The sequence below is a fragment of the Wyeomyia smithii genome, chromosome 2, assembly GCF_029784165.1.
Source record: "Wyeomyia smithii strain HCP4-BCI-WySm-NY-G18 chromosome 2, ASM2978416v1, whole genome shotgun sequence".
NCBI classification, from domain to species: Eukaryota; Metazoa; Arthropoda; class Insecta; order Diptera; family Culicidae; genus Wyeomyia; species Wyeomyia smithii.
In genome coordinates, this window is record NC_073695.1 from 157,006,534 (window position 1) to 157,019,769 (window position 13,236).

General features: G+C 39.1%; 1 pseudogene; it reads left to right on the forward strand.

Annotated features, from left to right (window-relative positions):
• Positions 1–333: 333 nt before the first annotated feature.
• LOC129720132 (uncharacterized) lies at positions 334–1,830 on the forward strand (annotated as a pseudogene).
• Positions 1,831–13,236: the final 11,406 nt, after the last annotated feature.

Consider the following 13,236-nt stretch of genomic DNA (forward strand, 5'->3'; position numbering starts at 1 on the left):
TCCGAAACCATCTTTCGAAAACATGATTGTGGTGACATATCCACATGATTCTATGGTGACATATCCATATCTGGTCAAACTGGGCTTGCCACTCACGCGCTTGTTTTCGTCTTGGTTGGAATTAGAAGTCGGTGGAAACAAACTGTTGGGTTTCACTTCACAGGAAACTCCATTCCCGAAACAATCCTCAAAGATACTACGTTTGAAATCATTCGGAAAGTGGAGGAGTTTGGCTGCCGAGTTCATTTTTTAACATCGGACAATAAGAAATAAGGTCCAAACAATAAGAAACTCTGGAATGCTTTAAATTCGAAGTTTCATAGACATGTTGTAATGAACAACAAATCTATCGAGCACCCAGCTGATCCATCAAGAAAGTTGGAAATCATCCCGGATGTGGTGCACGTTTTTAAGTCAACTGTACAGGGTTGGCTAAACAATAAAGTGCTATGGCTTCCACCAGACGTGGTAAAATTAAACGGATTTGTAACAAACGAAGTCAATGTCCAGCATTTGGCAGATCTTGTGAACTACGAGAAGAATAACAAGCTTAAAGTTGCACATGGTCTCAAACCTGACGACGTAGAATTCGGAAAGAAAAGGAATAACTTTGACGCTATGAAGGTGAAAAATACGTCAACAGAAACGTCTCTGCTGCACTCCGGTTCTACAGTTATGCTGCGACCCGACCTGAAGTTCTCTCAACCGCATACTTTATCGAAACACTTTCAAAATGGTGTCAACTCTCTAAAAATAGGTCAAGACAAATGGCTTTGAGTAAAGGTCAGTAAATATTTTAACATATCCGCATTACTTCGTGATTAGGGCGAAACAAGATAGAAAAACAAGGCCTTTCTCCCGAAGTAGTTTGGATGTGCTAGAAGTTTTGTTACCAAAGCTTCTTTATTTTTTTCTTGCTCTACAGCAAAACTTGAGAAGTACCAGAAGAAACTGGAGTTCTATAAATTTTTTAAACATTTTATTTTTACACTCGAGGTGGGACATAAGCGACATTGGAAACCCTGGCAGGCAGCCATTATACTCGCAACGAATTCGATACTGAGGTTACAGGATATGTTAAACGAAAAAGGATACAGTTTTCTGTTAACTTCAAGGTTTACACAGGATTGTCTAGTAAACATTTTTTTCACAAATAAGGATCAGGCAAAAAAAGCCGACCGCCTTGCAGTTCAAGAGCTTGTTGAAGTCGTTGACAATTTCGCAATACTTGACAGACGTCCGGGGATCATCATATGATTCGGATGAAAGAGATTGGCTTATAGATTTTCCGTCAAATATAAAACAACTAAAAGTCAACAAAAGTCACCAGAAAGAAACATCATATGCTGCGAACACCTTGATCGAGCCAGAAGATCATTCAATTGTGAACGATACTGAGAAGAATGTAGTATACCATATCGCTGGTATGATTGTGTATAAAGTGAAGCGCATAAAGTGGCAAAGCATTGCGCTGTTTGCAGCCAATGTGTTGAAAAATGCTTAGCCACTGAACCATTTATCTCGGATTACAGCAAACTTACTATCACAAAAGAATTTACCGGTCAAGCATTAGTGTATGTCAACGAGGCCACTTTTCTTTTCTTTTTAGACTTAGAGATCATGTTCAGAAAAGCGGTGGAAAATACTGAGAATATTCAAGTATTTGATACAATTGAAGCGCAATTTTTACATATTCCAGCTGTGCATCTGATACCGTGTCATGATATAAAAAGGAAATTAATAAGGCGGTTTTTGTATTTTCGTTTGAAAATTCATCAGGATAAAAAGGTACACAAAAATAAGTTTGATAGTAGATCAATGGCAGTATAATATTCGATGTACATTCTAAATGAAAATAAATATTCGGGTATATCAATACTTTCAATGCTAACTACAAACAAAAGCTATCTGCTTGTGCTAAATTATTTGTACAAATCATCAAAACTTTAATGTTGCGTTCACCAATTCTCTTGATGTCTATTCACTTTTCGATTGTCGTTTATCGACAAACAATAAGGTCAACATCCATCGTTAACGTATTTCAAGCATTTGCTAATGATGGCAATTGGCAAAGATGAGGATCAGCTTACTGAAAAGCATAATAAAAGTATCTATCTCAGAAATATCGTGAATGATAGCATCACGGTAGAGCAATCACTTTTTCAGACGCACCATTCCATTACCGTTCGGTATGAAGGAGCGATTTTAAAAAACATCAGCTTCACTCATGGTTCAACTCACTTCGTTCATTGAAAAGAATTCCGAAAGGTTCTACGAATCAATTGTATAAAAATATATGTAAAGCACTGCTATATTTGAACAAAGAATTTAATGCATTTGTATTCCACCGTGACCAAAAGTTTTCCAAAATTCCGATGCATGAACCGGAATGATTAATAGGATTAATATGAAAGAAACTAGCTCTGACCACATACATAAGACATACGTAACACTCAGGAAGAAATCTTCCAAAAAAGTTGGTACAAAATGAACTACTCGAAAGTACCAACCGCTGTGAAAAAAACCTCTGTTTGAGTAGTTTATGGAGGTTGTGTACCTGCGCAGCCCTGCATTTGTTTCGTTCCCACTCGAAAAATGCAGCATTGATTTTGTAAACAACTTTTTGACAGTTTCGTAAGGGATTTTGTTGAGGGCTCGAGTAGAGCCGCTATGAAGAAAATTCATTCCGTTCATTTTCGTCGAGCAGTTCATACTGGTGTTGGTACCGGGTGATGTGGGGCAAAGAGTACCAAAAAAAATTCGCCAGTGTTACGTATGTCTAAGTATGTGCTCTGACGATATCCACAATTAAATGATGAAATAACAAAAAAATGCACGTAGTCGCTGCCAATGTGAGTACACAAACACGCCGAACAATCCTCTATCGGAAAAGCTTGTCCGTTCACAGCATTTACTACTTCTCCTGCGGCTCCCTTCGTGTTGCTGGATTTTTTTGCATATCCCCTATAATAAGAGCCATCATAATTGGAAGTAGAATCAGCTAGCAGCCGATTTATGGCGGCCGAGAAACTGCAGTAGTGAGATCAGACGTTTCCAGTGATACCAAATGTGCAGATTTATCTGCAAAACGCAGATTTTTGGAGTCCGTGTGCAGGCATTTATCGATTTGCAGATATTTGCAGATTTTCCACGGTTTCTGCAGATTTTTGTAAAAGTCTCTTTATATTTGCGCAGATTTTCTTAAAATGTGTGCAGATTTTTACAGACTTTTGCCTGCGCGAGCGAATTTTTTTCGGATCACGTATAGATTTTTTTCAGATTTCGAGCACATTTTTACGGTTTTTCGAGCAGTTGCAGACATTTTTCAAAAACATCTGGCATCTCTGGACGTTTCTATTTAAGGTTGACAAAAAAATAATAACCGGTGAAGAAGCAACCGGTGATGATATGGAAATTTTGCTTACCTATGAAATTTGATGAAAAAGCACTTCCAAATCAGCAGGTGTTTTTCAGAGAACCGAGCGTAATACTTTTTTTGTTTTTTATTCTCGAAGCCGGGTTTGACAGGTCGGTTGCTCGATTGGAATGACACTGACAAATAATTTTATTCAAATTTTGACAGCTGTCGCCACTCTTTAGATACAGGCACTCTAGGTACAACAACACCCATTAATGGGTTTTCCACTCTTACCGTGTACAACCCTACCCTACACGCTCGTCAAATTTAACTCTAAACTGAGTGAGATGTCACTCACTTTCGTTAAAAGTGAACCTACTCTGAACAGAGTTTTTATGATATTTCTCATTTATGGGTAGAGTCACCATGTGTCAGAAATTGAGTAGGAATCACCCTCTTCTAAAAAACCGCTTTGAAATGAAACTGAGTAAAAGCTACTCAGTTTGCTCGTTTTGACTTTTGATCCCTTTGATGAATGAAACTGCCAGAGGATTGTTCCATGAAATTATAACAAAATCACAAGTTTTTTTTAAATCTGTATTTTGCATATACATATTTGTAATAAAAAACAAACCTTATCAAATCATTAGTGTATCTTCTTCAGCAGCTTCATTAAAAACCGCAGCAATACGGTTCATTGTTACCCAGGAGCTGTGACTTGAGGTTTTTAATAGTACACATGCCAAAAAATTCATAACCATTCTCATATCTGGACGAACTCTAATACACAAATAATAAACACTTTTTTCAAACAACAATACAACACGTTTTTCCAAACAACAACTTATTTTTAGCGAAACGTTTTTAAATGTTTTCAATACCATTCAAAAAAAGAGTAAAGCAGAAAATTATGACAATCTGAGTAACTGTTACTCAGTTCGGTAAACGATACTTACTCAAATTTTAACGTTTTAATAGACAATGTAAAACTGAGTCAAAGTTGCTCAATTTAGAGTAAAATTAAAGGAGCGTGTAGTGTTTGTTGTGATAGTTTTGTTACAGTCTGCTTATTTTTCGAGATGTGCGTAATTGTGTGATTTTGTACTCTGTTAAATTGATACGTTTTATTAATCAGTATCAATAATAATCATACGTTATTTGTGTTATTTCATTGACTCACTAAAGCTTGTGAAGAGAAGAAAAATACATGGTTTTTGGCAATGTTTTGAGAGTATATTGCTTCAGTGTTATGTTATAAGGCAATCCACGAGACAGTTGCGATCAGCTGATTTCAGTCTGTTTTCAACTTATGACAGCTTTATGTATGTTCGATCCGTTCGATCGGTCTCAACTTGGATGCAATCCGTATCCAGAAGCGTGAAAAACAAATGTTATCCGATCGGTAGCTCTAGTATCGCGAGTGTCAATCCTAAATACAACAATATAAAATCACTTTTGATGTTATTGCTGACATTAAAAGATTTTGATTTTGGTCGTGTTTTGATTTTGCAGCTTGAAAAACAGCAACAATAACAAACGTACAAGCAAAAAAACGTCACCCGTGGATTGCCTTATTAATATGTATTCAGATATTACATTATCTTTTGCGAGAAACAAAAGATTGAACAGTGTATAAGAAAAAAAACTTGAACGCGAAGATGTTGATACTACTGAGGAATGGAAAAGATATTGTAGCAGTGTAATTTGTTTCGCACGTAGTAAAGTAGTAAACAGTAAAAGTTTTTTTTATGTTATACAACCACGACAACAACTTACTATAGCAACAAAGGTCGAGATCGAGACAAGTCGACACATAACCACAGTCGCAGTTGACTTTTATTGGACATAGCAAACAAATTATTAATTGTTTTGAAATTGATTCAATTAACTTTGCAGGTAACGTTTTTATGTATTATATTTACCAATATTAGGTTTAGACCAACCAATAAATCTTTTGTGAAAACAAATCATAATAGATTAAACAACCACCTATTTGCAACGCATAGTATATTGCAGGAGTAAAATAAAACTGATTTAATAATCAATATACGAAACAATAATACAACAGTTATCCATTCAATGCTCAATTGCCAAGAGTGATTTGAAAATATATCTTATTTATGTTACACCACCTACTCAAAAATCGGCAATTAGCTACCGTGTGGAAATATAAAAATGCGCTTCAAAAACGTGTTCACCTTGCAATGGCTATGTACTAAACTTCTTGAAATACTATTAAACGGGTGTGTATGCGTTACATGATTGGGGTGGTTGTATTTATATTTGCTCATTTTATGAATTATGCAATTTAAGATTTAGGTAAAAAAATCGGTGAGAGTTTTCATTAAAAATATGTTCCTAATAGAGGTGGGAAAAATGGTTCACTATAGTGAGCGGATCAGAGCGATTCCGCTCACTAAGATGAACTAGTTCTTTTTAACAGCTCACTCGTTCTTTTCGTTCCTACATATTTTTTGGTTTTTATCAGTGTAGCTAATTATCAGACACCGCAAGCGAGAGCCAGGCAAAAGCTTTACACCCGATTTGCCAAACGCAAGGTCGCGTGCAAAATTACAATAGAACTCCCAGAAACAAGCTGCCACCAAACGTCTGCCCTGATATGCATGACTTGCATTTCTCATCACCCAGCCACCAGCCAGCCGCAAGAGCATGCAAAAAACAACTTGCAACAGTCCATACACAGGTACACCACATCCCTGTCACGAACGTCATCCCCATACATTTTGCTTGAAGCCGTTTTTCTCTGGCTCTCTGGCTCGATTATCCGTCAAAAGGCTGTCAGCGCTTGCGAAACAGCCGAATAAGCTCCGTCCATGCGAGATCAACTGTTGCTGCAAGTGGTGTGTAGGAATGCAAAAAGCGAAGAACGACTGTTTTGTTTTAAACGTTCTATGGATTTTGTGCAGGACACAAATGGTCATGTTCAAACATGTTTCAACACGTTCTGGATAGCCCTAAATTCAATATAGTTAGAAGCACGAAAAAAATCTGTACAGTAACACATGCGGCACAATGAACGGAGCTTATGATCATATTTTCAACACTAGCGTCATCATCATCGGCGGCAGCTTCAGGAAACAGTTGCCATGACATCGGTCTGAGGTACACGGGTTGGCTAACTCAAGTACGCCTACGCACACGAATGGATGTGGAACGAAAAGAACGAAAGAACTGATTCACTGATCTGGCAATCCGCTCGCAGGCTGATCAAAACAAAAGATTTAGTTATTTGAAAGAGCGAAATCTTTCGCTCTCAGAAGAACTGGTTCCTCTGATGGCTCTTTTGTTCAGCTCGCAGGCAATCCGCTCGCGATCAGAAGAATAAAGAACTGATTTTCTGATCAGCTCGCGAGCGGATTGTCTGCATAGATTCAAAAGATCAGTGAACCAGTTCTTTTGCTCTTTTCGTTCCACTTTTCGTTTGCGTCCCGGCGTTAGCCAGCCCGTGTGCTGTGTGTGAACTGTGGCAAGTAGATTTTATTTTTTATTCCCGCGGCTGGTGGATGGCTATGCACAGGAGAGCAGATAGCCGGTGGCGGCTATTTTTTGGGAGTTCTATTGCAGTGTCGCACGCCGCTTTGCGCTTGGGGTGTAAAACATTCATATGGCTCTTGCTTGCGGTGTCTGATCAACAAAATCAGCTTCAGCTTTTTGCTTGAAGTAAGGGGTGAGTTACCGCTCTTTAAAAAAGAGCGATAGATCACTCATTCACTTTAAGAACCAGCTCTTTAGATCAGTTCGTGAGCGGATTGCCCACCTCTAGCTCCTAATGTATTTTGTATAAAGTTTTGAATTTTTTACGTAGAACTGCGGCTTGCATACTGTAAGGAGTGAAACGAAAATGTGCCTTCAAATGCCTCTACCACTGACTTTGGCCACCAACAGGGTGGCGAAAATCTGAAAAATCAGGGAATGTTGGGTAATTCATTTTTACACAAGGGAATCAGGGAATATCAAGGAAAACTGAAAAATAATCGGATTTTTTTTTTAACTGATACGCGATTCTTTTTTAAACTTTTTGGCGCAAAAACGAATAATTTTTAAATATAAAAGGCTACTTCAAGACCGCTATTGTTCGGTTTCATATCTGATTGATTACTTTTCTGACGTAGAGCTACGTTTTTCTTTAGCTTACCACATAGGGATGTAAATAGGAAAACTATTAACGAAAAGGGGACGAAAAATGTCCCTTTTTAAATGCTTATAAATCGGTTTGTTTTCAACCGATTTCCTTGATTCTTGCAGCAATTGATTGGAAATTTATACACGCATCCACCCATATGTAGAAAAGTGTTGATTGATTGGGCGAACTATTGTACTATTGAAAATTGTCAAGCCTTGTTGAAACGAAAATTACGTCCTCTGATTGGTCGATTGCTGCCTTTCTCTAAAACGGTCGACAAAATAGTACAGTAACTGTTCGCTAACTGGGTGCTGTTTAACTGGGCTGCTTTTTAACTGGGCGTTCGCTAACTGGGCTATAGCCCAGTTAAAAAGCAGATGAACGTCAAAAATCAGCGTTTGGCATATTGCTGTCAAAACGAGATAGGGGCACATGAATAGTGAATTAAGATTGATTTTTTCAGTTCAATGGATTTTGGTTGTCATCGGCCAGATGTTTATCTATTCGTTTCCAGGTCAAATAAATGTTTTATGAAAAGAATATGTTTCCAGGCAACGGTAAGTGCATATAAAGCACACGCAAGGCTAATAATTTATTTTTTCTCATTTTCTGTTCATCAGTCAGTATTTGTTTAAAACATTTCCAAATTTTCACTGAGAGTTTTGCCTAGCGCCATTACATCGAAATCCCCCTCGGTATTTGACGACATTTGAAATGTCAGCCCAGTTAGCGAACGACATTCGTTAACTGGGCTAGGCCCCAGCCCAGTTAGCGAACGAACAGTGTATAACTAGTTAGCCGCATCGTAGCGAATTGCGGAAGTAGCAGCAGCGGCTTGCGCCAGTAAACGATTCACATCACGTATCTAAGCAGCAGCGAGGTAGCACCAAACGTCTCGATATGCCAGTTAACCCTTTATAAGGCCGTGAAAACTACGCAAGGAATCGACATAAACTTTAATAAAACGTATTCCTTGCAGAAGCAACAACATAAATATACTTTTGTTAAAAAATTCACTATTGAATCAATTGAAAAAATTGGTGGCAATATAGTTGCAATAAAGGTGGCAATATAGTTGCAATAAAGGTGGCAATATAGAATAGATTCCATCGGATACGTTGGAGACGACAACTACTTGGAGCGGACTACCAACACGGAGCGGACTACCAGGAAGGCAGCAGGAAGACTGCCATAGGCGAGTCGGCCGGTTCTGGAGGACCATCAGAAGGAGGCAGCTTTTAGGACTGGACGGCTTGCCATTCCGAACTTCAAGCGGACTGCTTGTGGAGGTTGTGGCTGCAGTGAGAAAGCCGAATATAACGCGGCCGGCGCTCTACAGCTGCCACGCTCGGACGGTGATGGACGATGGCGGAGGGGTGTCGGATGACACTGCTTCCGTGTCCGTCGCCGGTCACCACAGATCCTAGCAGTCAAATTCCTTCGCGATCAAAAAATTTACTTTATTTAATTACCTAATACTGTTGGGGCAGCACAGAGGCTAGAACAACAAACTGCCCTGTTCTGTTAGAACGCCTTAAAAAAGGTGATTAATTCGACTTCACAGGAATAAATTGAAGTCGATTCAATCAATCAACATGAACAGAATTTCGTCGTTTCCCAGCTGCGCAGTTGCAACATGATGCAACACGCAACAGCGAGCAAACGAAATCGCTTGATGTTACAAACCGCAACACGATACGGGTTAAAATCGTTGCGTGTGTGAGAGCACCATCGGTGTTTATTCGCTGTGTACAAAAATCAAATGCGAATTGTGGAGTAATTCGTCTAAAAACATTAGAGAATGGGACAACTGAACAGAAAGGCGTGGCCTATTTCGTACCAACCTTCGGCTATAAAAGAGTGTTTCTGGTAGAATCAGCTACATTCATTAGTCGGAAGGTAAGCTGGCTAGACCGTCCACAACGTTGGCAGCAGTAGCAGCAGATATCAGCTTTCAGCAGTAACAGTGGATTGCAGCGGATAGCAGCGGGTTGCGCCAATCGCTGCCTTTGAATCAAACAATTCACTTGCCCTGTGGTTGGTCAACATGTCTCAGGAGCAGTGCGGTTCTTCTTACTTCTCAGCGTGTGTTGTCAGACTGCCGTTAATGCCCCACTACTGAGGCAGCATAAAGGTTGCCATCAGCAAATCCAATTTTGAGCAGCAAAATGCTTTTCTCAAGGTAAATGAACAAGTATTTGAAGGTTTATAATTTTTTGACAACACAAACGAGCAATCTGTGCTGGATACTAGCAATTTAAATCTGTAGCGGCCGTCTAATTTACTGAATTTACAGCTTTTACAGCTCGTGTTTTCAGTGTCTTTATTACCCCACTGATTAGGCAGCACAAAGCAAGCATTAGTAGACTTTATGACTCATTAATGAAACACTTACAACAAAGCATTTGTTAATAGTGTGCGTATTTCTACGTCAGTTATGCGGTCGAGTCTTGGATACAACCTCCTACTTTTTACTGGGATTCTAGAGTTGCTTTAATCTACGTTGCACTTTTTTGTGCCGAATGCTGGAAATATCAGGGAAATTTATTGCTATATTTCAAGGAAAATCAGGGAATTTGCTTTTGAAAACATTTTCGCCACCCTGACCCTGGGCTTGGTGGTTGAGCTCCAATCTTGGGTTCTTATAGCTTTATGGAACCAAAATCAAGATAGAGCCACAAAAATGTTTCAGCTTTAACAGCCCGAGGGCGCGTGCTTCCGGGTGGCGGATGGGAGCTAAGGGAGATCATGAGAGTCAGATACCTATGTTTCAGTTCTTCCTATTCTGATCTCGGCAGTCTCCTGTGTGGGGAGAATTCATGACAATATTAATTGTTAAAAGTTATGGTGAATTCTCTTCACACGTGGACTAGACCATTGTGCAAGCTCTTTTCTCATCTAGAAAGTGACAAATATATACTTCTTAAATCTGTGCAGTTGTAGTAGCCGTAGTAATAGAAACAAGGGTCTGTGTTTTAAGGTGCGGTGCTCAAAGAGAAAAGCTGTAAACCCGGCAACCGGCGATCGGCTTCCGACGGGATGGAGCGGGGAGAGCTTAGTTTTGGCCTTCTGCTATCAAGTTTAGTTTTTCCCACGTAACGACACCCTACTCTTATTAAAAAGAAAAGAAATTCAAAGACCATTCAACACCAAACCTGCTTTGATCAATATATATGGCCTCAACATGATTTAAAAGTTGAAATCGTACTATCTGAACGTTCCCGGTATCGCTCGTGATTAAATTGTTCGAAATTAAGAATCATTTCTTTTATGTCGCTATTTCTTAAGCACTAACATTACGTCAAATTTCATATTTTATACTTTAATTACAACATCAATATTTTAGAACCCAAAGAGTGAATATACCTTAATTGGATTCAAGCATTTATGTAAATTTATTTTTAAAAATAATAAGTTTTAATGAGAAAGGCTGAGTCTGACCGCTAGGTGGATTAATTTAGGTTTTATTTGTATTATAGAATATTCTCTTATAGAAGAGTCTATATAGAAGAAATCTCTTATAGAAGAGGGAGGGGTGTCAAACCATTCTGCACATATTTGTTACGTCTAAAAACATTCACCTGCCAAATTTGATTCCATTTAGTTAGTTAGCTCTCGAGATGTGCAGAAATTTGTGTTTCATTGGTATGGAACCCCTCCCTTCCAGAAAAGGGAGGGGTGTCGAACCATTATGGACATTTATTAATTTATTAGGTTATTTATCCATCTAACATAAAGTGTTAATGAATATGAATATATCACTATCGTCAACGTCATAATGTAAAACAAGCAGATCTTGCTGGACTGGAGAAACAACTGGAACGCTCACCAAATTCGAATAAATCTTCAGCAGAAGTAAATGAACGTATCATCGAAGACATAGGGGCATTAAATCCAAACGCTGTGCGATGAAACCATGTTTGGAGAAGAGTAGAAGTCCTTAAAGCACGCGATGGAACACGAAAATCAAGTAAAGATAGTAGTTTGGGGCAATCTACTTCATTGTTCAGGAGCTTAGCGACAAATGTTGCCTGCTGAATCTTCCGTCGTCGAGCTAGGGTGTCAAGATTGATTAGCTTGCACCGATCACAGTATGGAGGCAAGCTCAGTGGGTCACGCCAAGGCAGATTTCTCAAAGCAATTCGGACAAATCTCTTTTGCACTCTTTTAATTCGTAAACTCCAGGTCAGTTGATGTGGAAGCCAAACTAGTGAAGCATTCTCTAAGAAAGGTCGCACTAAAGAGCAATACAGAGCTTTCAAGCAATACGGATCATTAAAATCTTTGGCTATTTTGGTTCGGCTGGGGTTTATAGCTGACGATTAGCCTTAGCAATGACGGCCGATCGATGACTAGCAAAGGAGAGTTTATTATCCATTGTCACACCCAAGTCATTCTATGGATCGAAGCAAGCTGTGATCAAGAACGGACGTGAAAATGTTTCTCGTCGGAATTTTTCATCGTTTTTTCAAGTTTTTATAAGTTATATATTTTCTATCTGGAAAAGTGATGTGTCTACGTTTATTGAATGAAGGCCGCTGTTGTTTCGGTGTGAATTCCGAGTGTTTGATTTGAATCGCGATGAAGTGTTCCGAGGGTTGTCGAGTACGGTTGGAGATAGTGCAATAATGCCGACGTATTTTATTTAGCCTTCCCGTCGCGTAATCGTTATGTTTTAAGTGCAAAGGGTGGAGTAAAAGGTAATACGAAATGTGGCGGTTTCGTATTATCGGTGAGAGTGACGTCAATGTTGAAATCCGTGAAAGATTCGTGCAATTTTGTGGCTAATTTGTGAGAGCTGCATTTCGTTTTCGGTGGCGGAGCACGTTTCCCGCTAGCCCTTGCCTTGTCATAAGTGTGTGTGAGTAAGTGCAATGTGAACAAGGAAAAGCGAGAGAAGTGCGAGTGCAGGATGACCGTTGCTCTTGCGTGCGGCACGTTCTCGCACTAGCATGATAGTTCAGAGAGAACGCGGGAATTAAAGGATAAGTATTAGTGTTGGTGACGTTTTGCCTGTGTTTTTTGTTTGATTTGCATGGCAAAAGGGAACCAATGTTTTTTTTTTGTTTTTTTTTTCTCTGCTTTCATTTTGAGCAGTTTTATGCCCTTGTTTTATGATTTTTCTAGCTTTTGAGTAAATACTGAAACACATAGACAGTTTTTAATTTAATTAAGTAGAAATCTTGTCGGTTAGCATGGCAAATAAATTTTGATTGCGATTGTTTTGGCATTTTGTTGAATCTAATTAGTACTCGGTCTTGTTAGATATGCATATTTGCATTTTGTAAAAATTTCTAGCTATGAATGCATGAAACTTTGCCAGTTTTTCATACTCAGTAGGTATCTTCGCTTCGTTATTCAAGAAGTAAGTGGTAATCAACGCGAAATACCGCGTCTCCGCGTATGCGTCGGTAAGAGGGAATAGAGCGGTTGCGCATAACTTTCCGGGGTAAACGTGTTTTCGGCCCAGGTGAGCTTTGCTCAACTATGGATTTTCGGTGTTTTGTGACTTCCGAGGTGTACCAAACCATTTATTCGCAGACTGTCCACCCGTAGGTTCTATTCCAGCACGCAGTGATTCGGAGTAGGTTCCGTTCGTTCGATAAATATCGTAAATAATTAATCGCGACAAAACATCGTAATTAATCGCCACCAAATATCGCAATTATTTGCAATTAATATCAGGATTATACGCGACTCGTCTGTCAACGTACACATCCTTTTTTACTTTTTC